The 25,080-nt window shown below is 35.6% G+C and overlaps 1 pseudogene; it reads right to left on the reverse strand.

The window, feature by feature from the left end:
• Positions 1-10,641: 10,641 nt before the first annotated feature.
• Positions 10,642-21,196, reverse strand: LOC109241544 (annotated as a pseudogene).
• Between the last annotated feature and the right edge of the window lie 3,884 nt (positions 21,197-25,080).

Genomic DNA, 25,080 nt, shown 5'->3' on the forward strand with positions numbered 1-25,080 from the left:
CTTTATTTAATATGCTTTCTATTCGAAAGAGAATTTATATAAAAATATAATTCACAATTTAAATATGATTCTCTAGCATTATTTATTTTTAAGTTTCAACAAGTTAATAAAGTGAAACATAATTCACTGTACTATATCATGATAACTAATTATTTGTAAATAGTTACTAGTTAATGCTGAGCTATTAAATTAATAAGTATTGTATCTCGTAAACGTGAAAATACTAATATTTAGGAAAATAATTATAAAAACTAATATAACAAAGACACAACCAAAGTTAATAAATAAATACTTTTAAATGAAAGATTTATTTAAAATTTACTATCATAGCAATCTTAGCGGATAACGTGCAATAATTTTTATTTTAATTATGACATAAATACTCTCAACTTAATGATTTATGATTAAGAAAAAAGTAATTTTGAATAGTCAATGATTTATTAAGAAAATTTGACGATTTACAAGATTAGTTACACACAATTGCATAAAGTTCTATTAGGCGAGCCCAGTACGCTGGGCGTTGGGCGTGTCCGGGGCGTAAGCCCCGACGGCCGAGGCGTAAGTCTCACGGAACTAAGTCCCACACATAAGCCCAGGGCCGTTTTACGAGTGCTCCGCCCCAGGGCGAGCCCCGGGCGAGTCCCAATTCTGCCTTTTAAAACAGAGCTCCTGGGAACTTTGTAAGTGTTATTATTTTCTTTTTACACTTGAAGATGGACAATCCACCTCACTTTTATAGTCATAATTGAGCTTTAGAAATAGTTATTTCTAGACTACTCTTTTTTCCACTTAGAACCATTGAATCAGAAAAGAGACTGGAACCAAAAAAATCTTAAACAAGCTCCATTAGAAGAAACAAATCATATATATTGACAGAATATTCTTAAGGACAGTTCCCCGAATACACCTCAAAGCTTCAACATTTATTGTGATTCCCTTACATTCTGAGTTACAATAATCCTTGAAGCTTGAAGCTTCAGACGTGTGTTAAAAACACTGTCCCTAAGGATATTTCGTCAACAAATCTACCACTCCTTCCCATTGCAGGAGTAAAAACACTTAAAAAATCATAACAAATTAACTAAGGCTAGACCGTAGAAAACTTCAGGAACATGAATGAAAATGTAAAGGAGCTGAAGTCACGGTTCAATGAAAAGTTTATGAAAATAATATAAGTATATTTTATACTTTCTTTGCTAATGCTGTGGATTCAAGCCGGTGGAATATAATGGTCCTCAGATATTTTTAGCCCTTTTCGCTTTTAATTAGTTCCCCATTTAATTAATCTCTCTTTTTAACTTTTGGGCTACGTGTTTTGTGGCCTTGTGGCAGACTAAACTTTGTACAAATCTAAAGCCTGCTTAGTTTAGGTGCTTTAGATATTTATTTGTTGGATTGGAAGTGGTAAGCTCCGGTGGCTGAGTCAGAAATTTTATTAAAAGTTGTCAAAATATAAAATATTAGATACATCGAAAAGTTAAGGGGAGTCAACATATAGTAAATATACATAAAACAGAAAAATTTATCTAGCAGTACAGTGTAACTTTTCGACGAAGGTGTGTCAATGGACACCTCTTTGTTGAATGTGGCTCCGCCACGGGTAAGCTCTAAGAGAAATGCAAAATATCAAAAAGATCATGACAAACTATATAGAAGAATCTTAAAAAATGCAATATATCGAAAATTCACATGTTGTGCTAACCTTGGTTCATCGCATACTCAAGGAAAAGATAACCTTATAGAAGGAATTTTTTTTTGTTCAATTAGATTTTATTTTTGAGGTTTACTAATTTACTTCACTCTATTCTTTTTTCTTTTTGCTTCTTGTTTTGGCGGGAGGAAAAGGGAGGAGGTTTGCTTGAAAATATCTTACCTACCCAAAAGTGAGGAAAATATCTTGGCTACTAGATATATCAAAATATGCATTAATCTAACAAAAACTTGGATTGGCTTAAGGAGGGTACAATTGCTTGTATGCAAATGGAGCCACGCGTCTATATCTTGCATAAATAATCGATAAGATTTTACACATTTAATATTCTCTCTTTAAAATAACAAATTCAATCCAACTATTACTTAATTAACCATGTTTGAAAGCTTATTAAATGCTACCAAACCTATTGAGACCTTTCAGGCAAGCTTTGGCCTAACAGTAGTGAACAAAAGAGGAAAGAAATACAGTAAAGTACGCTAATCCTTGAAGTTAGAGAAATATAATAGCCGTGTTTGTAGTAAATAATACTCTCTCCGTCTCATATTATTACTCATGGTTACTAGAAATAATTATCTCAAATTATTTGTCATTTTAGAAGTTCAAGGCAAAATTAATTATTTTTTTCCTTTTTTACCCTTAGTAATAATTGTTTTTGAAGATGGAGATAACACATAAATAGAATAATATCTTGTTCGGCCAAACTTCTAAAATCAGCTTATTTTGAGAAGGGCTTTTCTCAAAAGTACTTTTAAAAAAAGTATTTTTGGTGAGAAGCAGTTTGTGTTTGGCTAATTAATTTGAAAAGCACTTTTGAGCAGCAATTAGTGTTTGCCAAGCTTTTGAAAACTGCTTCTAAGTGTATTTTTCTCAAAAGTGCTTCTCAGAAAAGTGCTTTGGAGAGAAGCTACTTTTTTCTGCTTCTCAAAAACTGCTTCTGCTTCTCCTCAAAAGCATTTTTTTTTCCTTCCAAAAACTTGGCCAAAAGTGCTTTTGGCCAAAAAAAGCACTTTTGGCCCAAAAAAAGCTTGGCCAAACAGGCTATAAATATTCAATGAAGAGAGATTTTTATCTTAAGACATAAATAAGAGTAATTAAAATAATCTAATCCCTTTCCTAATTAATGTTTCTTAAAGGCAGGGGCGGCCCGACGAATTTTGTGGCCTAAAGTCAAATTTTATGAGGGGCCTTAACTTTTTAAATTTTATTTATTTATTTAAAGTCTATTTTTTTTAACTTTCTTAGATACAAAGTAATTAATAATTTTTTTATAATCAATAACTCCTAATAAATACTTTTCAGTTGATAATATAGCTAATTCATTTAATCTTTCTTGAGACACTGTTGATGTTAGGTAAGATTTTATCAATTTTAATTTTGACAACTTCTTTCCGCTGAAGCAACAGTAATAAGAGTTATTAGCATTATTCCATAAGCAATATAGACATTTGAAAAAGAATAAAATGTTTATATTTGATTGAGTGTATCAATTAAACCGCTACTCCATCTTCTAATTGTACTATTTTTCTTGGTACTTTTAATTCAGAAAATAAATCTAAACCACCAATATCGAGTAGATTATAATGCTTTAAGAAACATTCAATATTTTTTAAAATTTTCATCATCTAGTGATCTTAGTTTTTACCGCTAAATAGAAAATTAAAAATATTTTCATATGCTTTGAATTGTTCAAATCTATTTTGAAGGGAAAAATAGCCTTATCTACTATGTATAAAAGTAATCAACTCTAAAGGACTCTTCGAAAGATTTTGAGATTTCATAATCAATATTCTCATCAAATTGTCACTTCCTATATATTACACGTTTGTTACAAAATTCGGGTTCGATATTCATTTCAAGTGCAATTTCCTTGGTAGAAATCATAACAGTTCATATCCTTCTTCAAGAACTCAAACTTTTTTACTTCACAATTTTTTTTAAACTTATACATAGCCTATTAGGTGTAATAAAAAATGGGGCCCCAACAAATGTGGGGCCAAAAGCAGTTGCTTTATGAAACGGCCGCCCCTGCTTAAAGGGCGTGTAAAAGAGAATAATTTGAGATAGACTATCATCTTGCTTGTAGATAATTCTTATTCGAGCCAAATCTAGATCTCCCTTCTTCTAAAAATTAATTGCATAAAAAAGTCCTGAATTCACATTTGTTGAATGGGTTCTTAAGTTGTTTTCGTTTTCAATAAAAAAGAAAAAGACAATACTTTATGGTTGATATTTATAGTAATCTCATTATTTAACAAAAGATAAAGCTGAAAAGTTTGTTGCCAAAAAGCAAATAATTCCAAAAATCGTGTAAGCATCTTATTGGTTAACAATATAAAATTAGGCAAATAGTGAGATACATTCGTCCACGTCAAGAGAGTTCCTAACGTTTGCTTATGGGAGACAAGTGGAGGATTTCTAATCGAATTAGTAAAAATATACAGAATCATTTGGCTCTTGTTTAATAGGAGTAGTATTAGTTAGTATTCAAATCAAATCATTTATTCACATGATTACAAAGTTTCCCGATTTGCATCAGAGAATAAAGGTACTTCCAATACAAGTAAAGTTGACCAATCGAGACAAGAGCGATATTTTTTATTGTTTCTTTTTTGGGAAAAGAGAAAAGTTGATCTTGAAAATTGTTAGTATAAAATCAGCTGAAGGCCCTTAGCGAAAAGTTAATAAAAATCTATCTATCTATATCTATATCTATCTATATCTATACTATATTAAAAGCACGAAGACCCTTAACGAAATGTCTTTCGCCTTTTTTACCCTTTTAAAATAGAATTCATATTAGACAAACTAGTCATTTGATTGTTTTCCTAATATTTAAAAAAGTAATTTAATTATTTTTTTTATATTTAGGAATAATTATTTAATTATTTTCTAATATTTAGGACTTTGATTTAAAATTATATTATTTAATTCGAGTCCTTTTAATTAAATACTTTTAATTCACATTAGGAAAGTTTTGCCCACGTTGTACTCCTTTTAGGTTTAGGAGAGTTTCTTTTAATGTTAATAAAATATTCACTTTCAACTACATTTAAATTGAGGAATTAGTACTATTAAATTTCAACACAAGAAAAGTTTCGATCGCTTAACTCCTTTTAGGTTTAGGAGGTTTTTCTTTTGTAAAGAGAATCGTCAAACTTTCGACTCCATTTAAATTTAGGAGTACTGTTAACTCCTTTATTATTTTTGGCCATGAGTATTATTTTTTATTCTACGAACACTAAATATTATCAATTCTTTCGTTAGATTAACATTGGACCGATGCCTTTTGAGTTGTTTTATTTTAATCCTTCTAATACAAACATCATACAAGTATGCGAAACTAAGAAGCTTTTAGACCGTTTCAATATCGAGTATCAAAGAAATCAATTAAAATTATCAATTTTGATACCCACTAAAATTTTGTTTCTTATTTACCTTTTTTGAATTATTAGAAATTTCTAATATTTTCGACTTTGGAATTAATTATATTTTTGACTTTATGTATATATTTAGAACTTTCAAAAGGATTAAAGTTTTCTTTATTAAGTTTTTCTTATTTTAGAATACAAATTTAATATCTAAATTATATTTAAAATGTTAAAGAATGTAAAGAACGGATAATCAAGTCGTAAGCACGCACATAACTGTGATAACCCTAAAGGTCATCTCTCGTTTTAGAAGTCAAAACTGCGTTCCGAGGCCTTGAAAACTTCCTTTTGCCTCGCCTCGATTTGCGTGCGCAGTCCGGGCGCATTTCCGAAAAGCTTTTATGTGAAATTTTAGAAAAATAATGAAATTGACCTTTAAAATTGATTAAAGTTGACATTGGTCAACATTTTTGGTAAACGGACCCGGACCCATGATCCGACGGTCCCGTAGGTTCCGTAGTAAAATATGGGACTTGGGCATATGCCCGGAATCGAATTTCGAAGTCCCAAGCCCGAGAAAAGAATTTTTAAAGAAAATTATTTGCTGGAAAATATAAAGGCTTTTTAGAAGTGAATTGATGAAATTCTTGATGGTATCGGGCCCGTATCTTGGTTCCGGAGCCCAGTACAAGTTTAAAATAATAATTAAGTTGAATCTGTGAAATTTGGAAAAGATCGAAATTGATTTGGTATAAATCGGACGTATAGTTGAGAAAATAGAAATTTTAATGTTCTTGAGTAATTTTATGAATTTGAGGTTTAATTCATGGTTGTTGATGTTATTTTGATGACTTGATCGCGCGAGCAAGTCCGTATGATATTTTTGGACTTGCGTGCATGTTTGGTTTGGAGTCCCGAGGGCTCGGGTGAGTTTCGGATAGGCCATGGAGTGAATTGGACTTAGGAAATCTCAGCCGGTATCTGGTATTTTTGCCCAGGCCTCTGATCTCGCAATTGCGAGATCAGGCTTCGCAAATACGAAGTCCTCAGGATTGGGATATGCGACCCAGGCATCGCAAATGCGAACCAAGCCTGGGCAGGCCCTCAAATGCGAGCTTTGGGTGAGAATTGCGATGCCTGCCCATCGCAAATGCGATGTTTCCCTTCGCAATTGCGAAGGTGACAGGATTTCTCAGGGGTCGCAAATGCGACTGTTTCTTCGCATTTGCGAAGACAACAGGTTTTAAAAGGGTTCGCTATTGCGAACCCCTGGTCGCAATTGCGACATCTGCACCTTGTAAATTAGAACTTAGACGGATTTCTCTTTATTTTTACAATTCTTCAAACCCTAAAACATCTTTGGGCGATTTTTCAAAGGCACCTATTCTTCCAAATCTTTAGTAAGTCATTTCTAACTCATTTCTTTCAATCTAATCCATCTTTTTACATGATTTCATTTCAAAATCAAGGGTTTTTCATGGGTGATTTTGGGTAGAACTTAGGATTTTCAAATTTTGGGGATTTGGACCTCGATTTGAGGTCCGATTTCAAAACAAATTGTATATTTGAGTTCGTGGGTGAATGGGTGATCGGGTTTTAGTTCGAACCTCGGGTTTTGACCAAGCGGGCCCGGGGGCGATTTTTAATTTTTTGGAAAATCATTAGAAAACCTATTTTCATGCATTAGAATTGATTCATTTAGCATTTATTGATATCGTTAAGTAAACTGTAACTAGATACAAGCGAAATGGAAGTGGAACCGAGAGGTAAAGCGGTAGTTGAGGCTTGATTGTGTTCGTGGCATTGAGGTAAGCGTTTGGCTTAACCTTAGCTTGAGGGAATAGGAGCTGTGGTATTATTTGCTATCTGTTATGTGTTGAGTACGACGTATAGGTGTGGTGACGAGTATCTATACGTTGGTGTCAAGCATGCCCGTGAGTCTTATACTATGATTGTTGTGATTCCGTTATGTATTGTCCATGCTTAATATGATGATTATAAATGTTGAACAAGGCTTATGAAAGTATTCTTGGTAATTTGATCATTGTTGAGCATTGGCTCAAGTTGAGACTTATGTTGTGAGGATTGTGGAAACAAGATGAGTGTTTTGTTGTTTCCCTTGCCGGGATAATATTATTTATGATATTGTCTCCTTTGCCGGGATTATTATTGCTTAAGATATTGTTTCCTTTGCCGGGATATTGTCGTTATACTATTGTTCCCTTGCCAGGGTTCTTTTGTGATTGGTGTTGATTTGTATATTGGGATCGGGTTGTACGCCGCAATAATATTATATATGGATCGGGTTTCACGCCGCAATAATATTATATATCGATCGGGTTGCACACCGCAACAATATTATATGGGATCGGGTTGCACGCCGTAACAGTATTATATGATTGGGATCGGGTTGCACGCCGCAACAAGAAAGAATGAAAGTGAATATTGATTCTTATGGCGAGGACGAGAGTAAAAGCACGAAGGGTGACGCCGTGCACTACTTACTGTTTTCCTTATTCTTGCTGATATGAAATTATGGTGTTCTTTACGCTTCTCTACTGAAATTCTGTTAGTACTTGATATCCCCCGCGGCATGTTCCCCCTTCCCATCTTTAACTGCTAGTTTCTGTTGTTATTACTTGCCGTATATGATTTAACTACACAGGTTTACTTGGTAGTCTTGTCCTAGCCTCGTCACTACTTCGCCGAGGTTAGGCTCGACACTTACCAGCACATGGGGTCGGTTGTGCTGATACTACACTCTATACTGTGTGCAGATCCCGGTGCTGGAGCATTTGGACCATAGAGAGGTTGCTGCCTTCAGTCCAGCGGAGACCCGAGGTAGTCTTGCAGACGTTCGCAGGCCTTGGCGTCCCCTTCTATCTTTTCCATTTCGTTTTTACTTATTTCAGAGACAGACTTGTATTATTCTATTCAGACCACTGTTTGTAGTATTCGTAGATGGTTCGTGACATTGTGACACCAATTCTGGTAGAGTTGTATTTTGGATTTGTACTAGTATTTAGTTATATTATCAGAATTCCGTCTTTCGCATTTTTTTATTATTATTATTGTTATTCCGCTGTTGATCGCCTGTTAATTGAAATTGTTAAAAGGTTAGGGAAAAAGAATAATAAAATCTGTAACGTTCGGCTTGCCTAGCTTTCACGAGTAGGCGCCATCACGACTCCCGAGGGTGGGAAATCCGGATCGTGACAATAACATTCTATTTATGCATATGAAGTGAAGGAAATAAATCATAGAAATGAGTTCGAATGGAGAAATTGTCTCATCTATCAACATATGTATTTGTTCCTCCATAATCAACTTAGAGCAACAAAAAAAAAAGGTCTTGCTCCAAAGCATAGACCCGCACAGATCCCTACTACATGTTTGGTCAAACTTTAAAATCGACTTATTTTAAAAAGTACATTTGGCAAAATAGTAGGAAAATACTTTTAAAGAGTAACTGTTTGTGTTTGTTTAATTCATTTGAGAAGTGATTGTTTCAGTATATGATAAATATGTTATTTTATTTGGCCAATCTTTTCAAGAAATATTTTTAAGTGTCATAAACGAAAATATGGAATGATGATTAAGGATTTCTATAAGACAATTTTTTTATTGACTTAGCTATATATAATTAATATTTATTAATTTTATGATTTTAAACTTTTATTTTATAACTCTATATGTTTATGTGCTTCGACAGAGAAAGAAAGCTCTCTCCAAAATGGAAAAAGTACAATAACAACCATTAAGCCTCAATTCCAAACGAGTTGGGGGTACCATATTTATCAAAATATAGTAATTGAATTTTACTTTTGCAGTAGTGTTTTATTTTTTTCTGGAAACAATTCCTATCACATTTCTTATTGATTAGAGAAATACAAAAATTAGTATTTTCCTTATGATTAAAAAATAGATGCCTTCTGTTAGTTGGCTAACTATAATCGTGTCGTCTAAAAGAAACTTAAGAATATGTAGCTTTTCAAAATCCTTCTCAGAAAATACTCTTAATTTTTCAAAAATTGTGTGTTATTGTTGGAATTAAAAAGAAAGCATAATAACATATGAAATTGGAGTAATATAATTATAAATCTGAAATAAAATCTTAAGTTTGCCACATTGACCGAGATGATTGAGAATTAATATAGGATAGAGTTTATTTTTTATTGAGTTAGCTAAACAGGATGACCAATCATCATTCTAGGAATTTATATTTTTTTAACTTTTATTTTAAGCACAAACTTTAATATAATATTTATGTAAATTTTTTTAAAAAAGTTATGCTCATAGAGACGGAGTACACGCGCAAAGTGCGTACCCTAAGAATAGTATTAATATTAATATATAGGTGACAGTTCATCTAACCCTAAAGTATTAGAACCCTAAAATTTTGGTTCAAATAGGAGGGGCAACAACTGGTCAATTTCTTGATTTAGTCTACAGGTAAACCACACTTTCAGCATGTGTACAAATTTGACAATTGCATTGTTCTGTATATTATCTTTAATCCTACTTTCGAAATAAATAATTTTACATAAGTCAGATATTTGCAAAGCAAAAAAAAACTGATTGTGTGTCGTAATATAAACAAGTCACCTCATCCCAGTCCCACTAAAAGAAGACTAATATTTCCACAAAATCTAGCGCGAATGCAAGAAAAGTTAGCAGTAGGGCAGACGTGGTGCTGTCAATCTTCTAACGTCTAGTAGTAGCACTAAGGAAGGAATCATTGTCTCAAATAATAAAGGTAACAATTCGGACAAGGATCGGTTAATAATTTTCTAGACATCCAATAACCAAAATTTGGGGGAATGACTTAACAAGCCAAGCACAAGTATTATATTGATTCGCAGAATAGACTGGAGACCCAAAATTGCACTCATGGAATTTCATCGGCACCGAACTGGAGACAAATTCGGCCTCGTATAGGAAAATTATTTAGTCTCAAGGCTGTAACAATCTAAGAAAGACATACACTATCAACCACGACACAACTGTATGGAAGCATTTACCACAACCCAAATGGTTATGTTCTTCAATTTTCAAGTAATTTTAGGCAGCTGCATTAACTGCCTCACCAACTCCATCCATCAGCTCAAAAGTCTCAACATATTGCTTCCAGCACAATTATCTTCTATTTAGGTTTCAAGCACCAAACTGTTTTTATAAATCAACTAGTAAAGTAACCCGCGCTTCGCGCAGTTGTGCAACACTAATGAATTTTAAAATAATTTTCTCATAATTTAATCGAGATAGAAGAGAATTTTTTTATGTATATCCATACAACAAAAAATTCTATGTCTTGGTGATATTACAAATTAAAATATTTTTATTAGAATTAGAGCTTAGATGACCTGACATTATAAAAATTTCTTTGAAAATGAAAAAAATAGAACAGAACTTCAAAGGAAAATTTTCAGCTTTATATAGTGGTCCTAGTCCTAATGCGCGATCCTCCAAGTGTACTATATAAATGTAGGTATTTATATTGTTCCTCTTATTAGATGGTAAAAGCACATAATATTAACTCTGTTTTTTAATTCTTAGTCACAAATAAATAATCTTCCTTTCTGATTAAAAAAAAAGGAAAAACCAAACTAAAAACAGAGTTGCAGAGTTACAAATTCATTCACAAGGATTCAAACAATTTTTCTCCTCCTTCTTTCCCATCTTTTTTTGCTTTTTTTTCCCCCCCGCTCATCTGAAACAAAAACAAAAATCACATCATTTTAGAATTTTACAACACCGACTGCGGCTGACATTTTGATAATCGCATGATTAAGTTTATTTGACATATTTTACCATCTTTTATCTTAACCTTGATCTCCTCAACCTTGGCAGAGGTACAATGTTGTTGTTATTGTAGTATCCATAAATTGTTGATAGCCAAAACTCATCATTTGATTGTTTCGCTCCTACTCTTCCTTTGTTCACTCAAAATTTCATCTTTCACCGTGTCTTCGCGTCCTCATTCCCAAGCTTGGCACATCATACTGGATTTTGTAGCTCTTGTCATCATCCTTACATCTACCCATAAATTATGAGGGGTTCACGTTATTCTATAATTTAATTTGATAAATAATATAAAAAACACAATTTGAACTAACCTTTTATTTTTTGTTAGATAGGCACAACACTGTAGCCCTTGTCAATGTTGAGTTCCAAATTTGGTGACCAGATTCTTGATATGAGCCATCTCTTTTCTCCTCTGAGAAAGACGGATTCCACTTCAAAGCACTGGGCTATAATTAACACAGAACTATGAGAGGATAAGATAACAAACATAAGAAAGTCAAATTTTAAAATTCAATTCACAAAATACGAACCTGGATGTAGTTTCCGAGGAACAGGAGCATGATGTACTCCATTACAGTCGTAAAAAAACTGCATATTCAAAATGAGTTATAAGTAAATAGACCAAAATAATATAAATACTATTGAAAATGTTAACTGGAATAGTAAATCTCCACAAAAATAAAAAAGGTGCTTTGTGCAACCAACTTTATAGTACTACTGAATGTATGATTAATACAAAGCTTTATGAATGGAATGGGAGGTTACATAAGTAACGGTCAGGTGCGAGCAAGAAGAGGAACAGAGGGACAGGTTATTAATTTAATAACATAATAAACGAATGGAGGTTATGGACTTGAAAAGTTATAACCCCCAATGAAGAGGTATGAGTGAGTTATGGCATTATGGTGTGAAAATTTAAAATAATTAAAATGGAAAAATTGAAAGGAAAATGTCAATAAAATGAGAAAAAAGATAAAGAGTATTCCTACACTATAGAGATGCCACATCACCTCTCTCGTGTCCCTCATATATATATATAGGAAAACGTAAAATAACAGACATCCCGAAACAGACCTGGCAGGCAAGTGATCATGTGGACGATCGTATTGTATGGGGTCCAAACTGGATCTCCAACAAAGAGCCGCAATGCCTACAAGAACCACATATAGTAATTGACATATCACAAAATAATGACCGAACTGAAGAAGCAACACATAGTTGCCAAATACTTTATCATGTTTTTAGAGAAAGGCAGCGACACGGAAAAGCAAAGACGGTGTGAAAACAGCACGCAGTCTTACTCTTTAATCTTCAATTTAGGCTCATGCTTCTCTTAAGTACCTTAATGTAATTGCTTGAATCAAGTGTGAAACGGTGATAAATTCCAGCAGGGAGGATAATCATCGCCCCTTTCTTTACCCAGATGGGAATCCAAACCTCATTACGATCCCTCACATCAAAATAACCTTACAAGACAAAGTATATATATTTTAGCAACCATATTATAGTTGGCAGATAGCGATGCAAAGCCCATCCAATAAATCCTACACTTACCACTTCCAGCAACACAGTAACGGATCTCCTCATCAGTGTGCAAGTGCTCTTCGTAAAAGTTCTTAATCTTCTCCTCATAATTGGGTAAATTTTCAGGGCAAACCTCACAAAAGTCCTGAAGGAAATTCGTTGTGAATATCATAATGCTTGGACATTTCAGGAACCAAGTCCATATTCATTGTAATAACTTGGACATACCATGTAAGAATATCAGTGAGCCTCTCGAATTTTCGTCAACTCTTCAGCAGTTCCATAATTCTCAGCTGTAAGAATATCAGCAAACCTCTCGAATTTTCGTCAACTCTTCATCAGTTTCATAATTGTCAGCATCTAGTCACCAGCTGAGCACTCCAAGTTCTGAAAGTTTCATGTAGTAGTTCAATAAGGGAAGCAGAAAAGTACGTTAAAACCCAGGACTAAACTTGGAAGATCTAGGACCTCTAAATTACGAGGGAATCATCAATAAAGGACGAAGGGTTCTTTGATTTCTTTGTTCATATGATTCAGGCATGATAGGAGTTGAGAAACGAGATAATAAATCCCATTAGAATTGGATTACTAAAACAAATCAAAAGAAACTTCTCCTATCTAGTATCCAAAAATCCCATATACTGATAGCTGATGGCTGAAAAGATCACCAGAAATAACGAAAAAGGGTAGTACTCTTTCAATATAACTAAGATTAAGAGGATCAGATTCTTATTTAGAGTAACTCAAGGAAGTTCTTTGAAGGAAAGAAATAAATAGCCAGACGGGCCCACTAGAAAACATGAAATAGATCGAATAAGGATAATCGTGGGGAATTATACAGGCAAGTTTGTCAAGTGACACAAATTCATTCAGCTCACTCTGGGGAAGCCTCTGGTCCTCGTTGCTATCATCCATGTCCCATGCCTGTATGACTTCCTCCCTGGCATCCTGCAGTGATTGGAAGACATTCGCAAGGCTTGCAACTAGATATGACACTATACGTGCAAGTTATTATACAGTAATATGTATGGGAAGCGAAATTCCTTTAAAGAACCCACTATGGCCATACAACCATAATCATTGACAAAGTAGTCAAGTCAGTCCATAATAAATGCTTAAGAGACACAAGCACACTGCAAAACTAATACTACCTTGTAAGTAATTGCTTACCGCAAAAGGCTCAGTAGTGGACACTATGGACAAGAAAGGCTCATTAGTGGACACTATGGACAAGAAAGGCTCATTAGCGGACAACGTGTAGAGATATCACATGGACTCCTTCTCATAAGTCACAACAGAATCCGTTAACATCAAGGCAGTTCAAAAGATCATCCAGACCTCATTAAAGAAGCAAATAAGGCATGCACTTTAGTTCTGGAGGGTGCAGGCACGACGGACAGTGAGGAGGCTGGCTGCAAGCTTGTTCCAGAACCACAACCACAAAGTAAAAATCGATCATATGCTTACCACAAAATACTTACAGGACAAAACAACAGACAATTGCATGGCCTTTTGCTCATTAACACGTCACAAATGAAAAGGGGAAAAAAGATGCGAAATCCATTGGCAACATCCATTATGATTACTGAAATAGCTGTGATCACCTAGAGCGACCCATCATTTCAGAATTGGAATGTGAGGGTTATAGAGATTTCTTTTTTAAAGTAATGTAGAGTAATTTTATTGATGAGGAAACCTAGTTTACAAGTGATATACATAGTGAGGGCTAAAGGAAATGATGGCTAAAAGGCCATAATTGTCCAACAAGACATAACCACTCCCATTAGACAAAAGATGCAGAACTAGCCAATTAAGGAAAGTAACCAGAACACAATCTCAACTACTTTTGGTTAAGGCATGTTGATTGATTTGAATACACAAAAATTTCCCTCCCCTCCAAAAATTATCACAAAAGTTTCAACTCCTTTTCCAAGTCCGTTAAAAATAAAAAAATAAAAACTTAAAAAATTGCTTGATGAAACTGTAAGTTCTTCAAAAATCTCTTATTGATGCCAATATATCACGACCAGTGCAATTTCTTCAACCAGGCTACTGCAGACCGATTAAATTTATAACTAGAACCAACTCTGAGAAATTCTTTTGATAAGACAAATAATTTTATTGATCAACCAACTCTGTGAAATCTTTTTGGTATCTTGTTGTACTGTTACTTCTGCAAGATCAATCTCAGTTTACTACAGGAGAGTACTCATATAAGTCTTCATCTTAGGCAGATGCTCACGTTAAAAGGAATTAACTGACAACTAGCATAATTTTTTAAGGAAAACATGAAACGACCTGAAAAATGTAGGGGAATATCATGTCCTTTTAAAAGTTAACACAATAAAAGCTGGAATGTAGCACATAGAGTAAGAATGTATACCAAATAACACCCTGAAAGTAGCTATCCTAGGACTACTCAGAGTTGTTTTCCTGGTCTTCATTCTTTCACTGAATCTATGTACCCAGCCAGCATCAAAGTGAAGAAACCCAAGTGCAAGGACCAAATGATCAACCAATAATGGAAAAATAGAAGGTTCTCACAGTAGAAAGCACCCTAATTTTCTGGGTGCACAAGAAGTCAACAACCCAAACTATTGGTCATTGTGTTTGCCCTTTCACCCTGAGAAAAGCTTCATTTGCTAACAATATCTTTCAGTGGATCACATGATTCACACACTATTAATTAGTTAATTTACATTTTAGAAATTACGTATCTTTATGTTTGTAAAGGTGTTAAGACTAATTCAATGCAAGTAAATCTCAAAATTATACATATTCCACTGCTAACTTCCACTGAGGCACTGGTTTTTATATTTGTAGGCATCACAAAGGAAAGCAAAATTTTGAGAAAAATTCAATGTTGAATTTTTTTAATTGATCTTAGCTTATCGATTAGTTGATCTGTTTCCATTTAGAGTATTAGTTCTTCATCTAATAGCCAGCTTTCTGTCCAGTTATTTTTTTAATTGTTGATACGTAATGACTTTTATCTTAGTATAATAAACTAGACATTGGGTTATTTTCTCTTCTTTTATTTGCTATAGTTTATCTATCTCCTGAACATGTATATTTGCAGATTACAATTCGTTTTTTTTTTTCTGAAACTTGCATGTCAAAGGGTTTGAATTTCACAAGAGGACTTGGAGAAATGAGAGAAAAACACCTTCAACATAAGGTAGTGAAGTGAGGCATTAGCTCAAATTCCGCATTTAAATCATTAGCTCGCTAATGTAAGTACTATTCCACCTGTAAAATGCCCATCACAGAAGCTAGAAAATCAAACATAAACAGGCACGAAAATGATAACAAACAAAATTCAAGACATATGAAATCATTAACTTCTGTAGAATTGTACGAGAAAAAAGGCAGTTCCATAAACAAAAATAGCATCAGCAACCAACAAAACTCCCAAAAAAAGAGAAATTTCATATCTTGAACAGGAATTTGTAACTAGAATTTGAATCGAGTACCTTTGCAACGGAACCCATTTTTTGTTCTTCGCTTCTCTCAGGGAGCTCCAGAACCCATCAAATTTCATATCAACTTCAATTAGGGTGTTTTGGACCAATTGGATTTGTGGACCCTAATTTTAATTAATCGAGAAGTGTGTTGTTAGACTATTTAGTTCAAACTTTTGGAAGGAAAGTGCTTTCATCAACATAGTTCTTTCAACTCCTTTTATTTACCTACCAAATTGTGACGACCCAAAGGGTCATCACCGGATTTCTCTCTTTTCCGTGCTTCCGAGGCCTTGAAAACCTCATTTCTGCTTGCCTCGATTTGCATGCGCACTCCGGGCGCGTAGCCGGAAAGCTTTTATGTTGAAATATGTGAATTTTGTGAAAAATTTGAAGAATTTTGATATTAATATTGCTAAAGTTGACTTTGGTCAACATTTTTGGTAAACGGACCCGGACCCGGACCCGTGATTAGGCGGTCCCGGAGGGTCCGTAGAAAAATATGGGACTCGGGCATATGCCCGAAGTCGAATTTCGAGGTCGAGAGCCCGAGAAATGAATTTTTCTGTGAAATTGTTTTTCTGAAATTATTAAGGAAAATGGAAATGAAAATTGATCAAAAGACTATGGTATCAGGCTCGTATTTTGGTTCCGACGCCCGGTACAAGTCTTAAATATGTGTTAAGCGCTTTCTGTAAAGTTTGGTCGAAATCGGATGTCATTTGACGTGTTTCAGACCTAAATATCTAAAATTTGAAGTTTCAGTTTGAAATGAAAATGATGATCTTGGGGCTTGATTCAATGATTTTGATGTTATTTTGGCGATTTGATCGCTCGAGTAAGTTCGTAGGATGTTATTGAGTTAGTGTGTGTGATTGGTTAGGAGCCCCGAGGGCTCGGGAGTAAATTGGAGGTGGTTCGGGGTGTTTTTACACTTAGAAAAATAGCAGATTTTGCTTCAGCTGTTGCAGAGCCCATTTCCTCTTCGCGATCGCGTTCTTCTTCCCGCGTTCGCGATGCCTTACTCCCTCTTTCTTCGCGATCGCGTTCTAGCCCCGCGTTCGCGTAGGGTTATTTGACCCTGAGGGCTGATTCTCCTTTTCCCCTTCGCGTTCGCGTTTGTACCCTCGCGATCGCGTAGCTCTAGAGAACTCCTTCATCGCGTTCGCGTGAAATCCCACGCGTTCGCATAGAACAGTTCCTGGACCCCAGCAATTTCCTTCTACGCGTTCGCGTCTCTCTCCACGCGATCGCGATAGCCTACCCAGTTTACCCTTCGCGAACACGGCTCCTCTCCCGCGAACGCGAAGGGCAATTTTGCCCAGCGAATTTTTAAGTTAAAAACAGAACAGTAGCTCGGGATTTTCATAAAAATACACGAACTCCTTTCTTCTCCAAGCACTTAGGCGTCCATTGAAGCTCCCTTTCATCAAAACTTCTTGGGTAAGCATTGTTCAACTTGTTTTCTTCAATTTCCTCTATTAATTACTAAATTCCTAGCCCTAAATCATGAATTCAAAGTAGAAAATGGGGGTTTTGGGTAGAGTTAGGGCTTTGGGGATTTTGGGTGATTCAACCTCAATTTGGGGTCGAATCTTGAAATAAATTATATATTTGAACTCGTGGGGTTACGGGTGATTGGGTTTTGGTCCGAACCTCGTGTTTGGACCATGTGGGACCGGTGTCGAATTTCGGTGTTTTTGGAAGAATGATAGGAATTTCATTTCTAGGCTATGGGATTATGTTTTTGAGCCCTTATTGATATTATTGAACTAATTATGCCTAGATATCATTGTTTCGGAGTTGGATTGTAGAGGAAAGGCGGCATTAGAGAGTTGATTGCTATTCTTGGACCGAGGTAAGTGTTTGTTCTAACTTTGGCTTGAGGGAATAGGATTAGGATGTTATTTGCTACTTGCTAAATGTGGAGTACGGTGTATAGGCATGGTGACGGTTGTCTATGCACTGGAGTCTAGCATGACCGTGAGTCTTAATTGCTTTTAATTCGAATGATGTGACACAACTTCCTTGTTTAATTGATAAATTTCATATAATGTGAACGGTTGAGGAAGAATTGTGATTGGTATATTTTGGAGCGATGGCTCGAACAAGAATGTGATAGTTGAGAAAGAAGTGATTTAAAATAGGATGTGTTGTGATTATTCCCTTGCCGGGACGTGTAGACTGTTATTATGTACTCTCCCTTGCCGGGATATTTGGGCTGTTAGCTGTACCCTTGCCGGGTTAAAGTGTTATGTTGTCGAATCCCCCTAATGGGGCCTCCTTTACAAAAGCCAGATATTTTGAACTATGATATGGGATCGTGTGGCACGCCGTCCACTTATGAATTAAGAAATGGGATCGTGTGGCGCGCCGACCACTTATATATGAGCTACGGTATTGAGATAGTTTCGTCGTTATATCCGTTGATCTGTATTCGCTGTATTTTCCCCGAGCATGCCCCCTTCCCCTTTTTAGTTGATATTCTCTGTTGTTATTGCTGTTGCCTTTGTATATATATATCTGCACAGGTTGTTTTTGGTAGGTCCTGTCTAGCCTCATCACTACCTCGCCGGGGTTAGGCTAGGCACTTACCAGCACATGGGGTCGGTTGTGCTGATGCTACACTTCTGTGCTTTTTGCACAGATCATAGTACCGGAGCAGGGGCCTTTGGTCAGCAGTAGGAGCGTTGGGAGCTTACTTCAGTCCGGAGATTCCCGAGGTAGCTTGCTGGCGTCCGCATGGCCCGGAGTCTCTCTTATCTCTGTCTTTCGTTTGATTTCCCTTGTATCGGATCAGACAGTACTGTATTCTTATTCAGACTTTGTTTTTAGCATTCAGTAGAAGTTCGTGAGTTAGTGACACCAGATCTGGGTAGAGGTGTATTTGAATTTCCACACTTGGTTTCAGTTATTTATGTATCGAGACTTCCGCTTTAATATCAATTGCCTCGTTCTTCTTTATATTGTTAATGATGTTGAGAGAAATGTTAAATTAGTTGGCGTGCCTAGCTCCTATTAGTAGGCGCCATCACGACTCCCGAGGGTGGGAGATCCGGGTCGTGACAAATTGGTATCAGAGCACTAGGTTACATAGGTCTCACAACTCACGGACAACCTCGGTAGAGTCTGAGGGATCGGTATGGAGACGTCTGTATTTATCCCCCAGAGGCTACGGAGTTAGGAAAAGTTTCACTTTTGTTCTTTCCTGTCGTGCGATTCTGTTTCTCAAATACTGATTGTCTTTCTACTCTGTTCTTTCGCAGATGGCGAGAACACGTGCCTCCTCTTCTACCCTGCGGAATTTCATTAAACGGCCAGGTTCCGCACCTGCGCCCCTTTACTCACAGATGCGGTTCCACTTCTACGGTCCTTGGGCCGCATCTGCGACCATTGATCTCCAAGCCTCGGACCGCTTCTGCGGTCACCAACCCGCTTCTGCAGCGCCACACCTGCGGTCCATGCTCCGCAGGTGCGAAACCAACAGGTTCAGCAATTTAGAAAATTGCCTAAGTCCAATTCAACTTCCGTTAAGCATCCGAAACTCATCCGAGGCCCCGGGACCTCAGCCAACATGCCAACCAATCCTTAAACATCATACGAACTTAGTCCAACCCTTAAATCACATCAAACAACGGTGAAACCACGAGTCACCCTCCAATCCAAGCCTAATGAACTTGAAATCTCAAGAACTCTACAACCGATGCCGAAACCAATCAAACCATGTCCGATTGACCCCAACTTTTACACACAAGTCACATTCACACTGTAGAGCTGTCCCAACATTTGGAATCGGATTCCGACCCCGATATCAAAATCTCACTATCGATCCGGAAACTTCAAAAATTCAACTTTCGGCATTTCAACCCTAAATAAGCTACGGACCTCCAAAACACACTCCGAACACGCCCCTAAGCCCGAAATCACCCAACGGAGCTAACGGAATTCCATTCCGAGGCCGTCTTCACATCGTTCCGACTACGGTCCAAATTCTAAAGCTTAAGCTCTCATTTAGGGACTAAGTGTCCCAAAACACTCCAAAACTCAAAACAAATCTTCCCGGCAAATCACAATAGCAAAAATAAACACGGAGAAAGCAGTTAATAGGGGATCGGGGCGTAAATTCTCAAAACGACCGGCTGGGTCGTTACAATTTTTCCTTTCACCCTGAGAAAAGCTTCATTTGCTAACAATATCTTTCAGTGGATCACATGATTCACACACTATTAATTAGTTAATTTACATTTTAGAAATTACGTATCTTTATGTTTGTAAAGGTGTTAAGACTAATTCAATGCAAGTAAATCTCAAAATTATACATATTCCACTGCTAACTTCCACTGAGGCACTGGTTTTTATATTTGTAGGCATCACAAAGGAAAGCAAAATTTTGAGAAAAATTCAATGTTGAATTTTTTTAATTGATCTTAGCTTATCGATTAGTTGATCTGTTTCTATTAGAGTATTAGTTCTTCATCTAATAGCCAGCTTTCTGTCCAGTATTTTTTAATTGTTGATACGTAATGACTTTATCTTAGTATAATAAACTAGACATGGGTTTATTTTCTCTCTTTTATTTGCTATAGTTTATCTATCTCCTGAACATGTATATTTGCAGATTACAATTCTTTTTTTTTTTTCTGAAACTTGCATGTCAAAGGGTTTGAATTTCACAAGAGGACTTGGAGAAATGAGAGAAAAACACCTTCAACATAAGGTAGTGAAGTGAGGCATTAGCTCAAATTCCGCATTTAAATCATTAGCTCGCTAATGTAAGTACTATTCCACCTGTAAAATGCCCATCAAAGAAGCTAGAAAATCAAACATAAACAGGCACGAAAATGATAACAAACAAAATTCAAGACATATGAAATCATTAACTTCTGTAGAATTGTACGAGAAAAAAGGCAGTTCCATAAACAAAAATAGCATCAGCAACCAACAAAACTCCCAAAAAAAGAGAAATTTCATATCTTGAACAGGAATTTGTAACTAGAATTTGAATCGAGTACCTTTGCAACGGAACCCATTTTTTGTTCTTCGCTTCTCTCAGGGAGCTCCAGAACCCATCAAATTTCATATCAACTTCAATTAGGGTGTTTTGGACCAATTGGATTTGTGGACCCTAATTTTAATTAATCGAGAAGTGTGTTGTTAGACTATTTAGTTCAAACTTTTGGAAGGAAAGTGCTTTCATCAACATAGTTCTTCAACTCCTTTTATTTACCTACCAAATTCAAATTACTTTTAAGTTAAGCGAGTTGTGAAATGAATGGTTAAACCAAAAAATAGAAGAAAAAAAAACCTCTATATAATATTTCTAAGATACTAATACATTTTTTTATTATAAAAATATACAATCTGAATTCTATAATGACATTTCTAGAAATTTTTCTATGACAAGTCAGCCAAGCATTAAAATGAATTAATCTTTGATGGAAAGATAATCTGATTCATTAACTTATCGCTTACTTATTAGATTGTTTCACCTTTAGTTCTCGATTACTAATCTTTGACTGAGATGCAAAAAATATGGTACTAGTATTTATCTGCGTGTCCTCCGCTGCGTTCGCGTCAAGCAAATATGGTCAACTCTACTGCGTTCGTGTCCAAATATGATAGCATCATCACTCTTTGCTTCTAAAACCAAAAATTAAATACTCCGTCGCTTCATTTTTACTTATCAAACTATATTAAAAATATATTTTTACTTTTGCTTGTCTACTGTGCTAAATCAAGAGAAAGATAAATTTTTTTCCTGTTTTACCCTTGTTATTACCTACTCATTCTCCAAATTATTTCTTAAGACTTTTGAAATTGCTATTATTGTTATTGGTAAAATTATAAAATACATACTTTATTTGTTTTTTCTTAAAAAGAGTGCAAAATCAAAAGCACACTATTAAAAGTGAAGGAGGAAGTATAAAATTGCATTCGGGTTTAAGAGATTTGGCGGCTTATTTATTACTATCAAGTACTCCATGTAGTACCGTTAAAGGAACATAAAAAATGATTTAATTTTGTATTACATTTATGGCACAAGAACATGTAATAAAAGTAGGTGGATCGGGCTTGAAATTGAATGAAACCAAGTTTATGGGCCTCTTATGAATCGCAATCAATCCGAGAGTGTGGGCCTACAAAAGTACTTGGGGAGGGTCGTTAGCCAAAATTTCACAGTATAGCCAGTTTTCGGACTGGTCAATCAAAAATAGCCAGCATTTACCAAGTCAATGAAAAATAGCCACCGTTTTGCTGCAATAGAGACCGGTCCAGCATAATATACTGGAGTTCGGTGCACTTGTGTATGAACTCCAGCATATTATGCTGGACCGGTATACTTTGCATTATACTGGACCATTATACTTGCTGGAACTCCAGTATATTATGCTGGAGTTCTAGTGTATTTATGCTGGAACTCCATCATATTATGCTGGAGTTCCAGCATACTATCCTGGAACTCCAGTATAATATGCTGGAGTTCAAGTATACTTATGCTGGAACTCCAGCATAATATACTGGAGTATTTTCCAGGTTTTGAACAGTATTTTCGCTCAGATTTATCTATACATAAAAAGTGGCTAAATTTCGATTAATTTTGAAATTGGGCTATTTTTGAACGACCAATTGTAAATCTGGCTATTTTTAAAAATCACCCTATTGCGCTCGATAATCAATGAGTTCAGTCATACTTATTTAAAGCTCGGCCAGAACATAGGACTGTAGCAAAGCCGATGGGTCGTGTGTCTCTATCTGGCAATAATTGCAGGTAGTACTTTTAGGGGTCGTTTGGTAGGATGCATTAGATAAAATAATGTATGCATTAGCTTTGTATACTCATAATATCTTGTTTGGTACATTTTTTGAACCTATGCATTAGTTATGCAAGCATTGGTTATACACCCTATTTGGTATTATCTTATGCATAACTAATGTATAAGAAATCACGGAATTAACAATGCAATGAGTTTTAATGCATGCATTAGCTTAGTTAAAGATAAAATTATCCTTCAAATAAAATGCTTAACTAAAATATGCTACTATATTAATGTAAGTTTGAAATAATCCAAGAAAGTGAAAATAAAATTATATCCCCAGTAAATAAACAAATACGTTGCATATTTTCTTCTTTATAAATAAATATATAGTTGTATACTACAATATAGGTAGACAGATCAAATAATTTTTTTAAAACCTTATTCATATAAAAACATTCCTCAATATATGTTTCTTTTAAAAAAAAATAAGTGATGGACTGGTTATGAGGGTATTTTTGTAAACAAATAATTCTTTTAAAAATTGTGCAATATTTTGATACATAAAACCAAACAATGGATAAGAAATATGTCAGCATAACTAATGCAAGCATAACTAATACCAGCATCACTAATATACCATATTCCGCATTATTCTTACTGTACCAAATGACCCCTTAGTTATGCTTGCATTAGTTATGCTGACATTAGTTATGCTGGCACTAGGGGTCGCTTGGTAGGGTGTACAAGATTAATGCGGAATAGGGTGTATTCGTAATGCTGGTATTAGTTATACTTGCATTAGTTATGCTAACATTAGTTATGCTGACATATTTCTTATGCATTGTTTGGTTTGATGTATTAAAGCATTGCATTTAAAAGAAATGTCTGTTTACAAAAATACTCTCATAACCAGTCCATCACTTTATCTTTTTAAAAGAAACATATGTTGAGGATGTTTTCATATAAAAAAAGGTTTAAAAAAATTATTTGGTTTGTCTACCTATATCATAGTATAAAACTAAATATTTTTTATAAAACAGAAAATATGCTAAGTATTTATTTATTTACTAGGAATATAATTTTGTTTCCTATTTTCTTGGATTATTTCAAATTTGCATTAAGATAATAGTATTTTTAGTCAAGCATAAATTTTGAAGGACGATTAGTCTTTAACTAAGCTAATGCATGCACTAAAACCCATTGCATTGTTAATACTATGGTTTCTTATGCAGTAGTTATGTCACAACCCTAAAATTGATCCGGTCGTGATGGCGCCTATCGTGAAACTAGTCCAGCCGACACAAACCCAAAACCAACCAAAAAATTATGAAAAGTCAAGTTAAGTCATTAATTAACTAAAATCCCATAGTATAAGTTTAAATAACCAGTGCGGAAGACAAAATAACACAAGCCCGACATCGGGGTGTCACCAGTCATGAGCAACTACAAAATCCGTCTAAGTACAAGGAAGGCTAACATAGTCCGAAAATAGAAATACTAAGACAGCCTGAATAAGGTAAAAAGGAGAGTGCAGGGCTGCGAACGCCATGCAACTACCTTGTCAACTCCGGAGACCCGTTGGAAGACTGATCAGCACTCACTATCGCGTCCCGAGACTCTTGGATCTGCACACAAGGTACAGGGAGTAATGTGAGTACGCCAACTCAGTAAGTAATAAAAGTAAAAGCAGCTGAGCAGTAAGAAAATAGGTAATCGCACGTCATAGCACTACAGAAAATAATGCATTTCCAAAACAGTCCAGAAATCAAATATATCGTAAAAACAAATCAGTTTCGATAAAACCCTTTTCTTTCAAAAATATCTTCCAATAGCTTCAACAAGTGAATAAAACAATGAGAAAAATGATAGAAACGTAAACAACCCCTCGGGCTAAACTTGTGCTATAAACCGCCCTTCGGGCATAATATCAACAGAACCAACCCCTCGGGCTACCTCACAATCGCTCGTAATCAGCCCCTCGGGCAACAACACGAAACAACTACAGCCCCTCAGGCAATATCACATCACTCACACTGGGTACCCGTGCTCACTGGGGGTGTACAGACTCCGGAGGGGCTCCTACAGCCCAAGCGCTATCACAAGCCATCTCGTGGCATAATAAATCAGGCCCTCGACCTCTCATATGTCACAAATCAGTACAACCTGCTGTGGCGCGCAACCCGATCCCATGATATCCTCACAACACAGGCCCTCGGCCTGACTCAGTTAGAACTCACTCAAGCCCCTCGGGCTAACAGTAAAACAGGTACTCGGCTCAAAATATCATTTATAAAATCAAAAGGAGTAAATAAAATCCGAGTTATGAAATCAGTGAAAGCACAGAATGACCGAGTGTAAATATTATCAAAAACAGTGAGAAAGCAGTAGTAAAAAAAAGCCCCTAAGGGTCCAAACAGTCAGCACAAATCCCAAACACGACATTCAGCCCA

The sequence above is a fragment of the Nicotiana attenuata genome, unplaced genomic scaffold (genome assembly GCF_001879085.1).
Source record: "Nicotiana attenuata strain UT unplaced genomic scaffold, NIATTr2, whole genome shotgun sequence".
NCBI lineage: Eukaryota > Viridiplantae > Streptophyta > Magnoliopsida > Solanales > Solanaceae > Nicotiana > Nicotiana attenuata.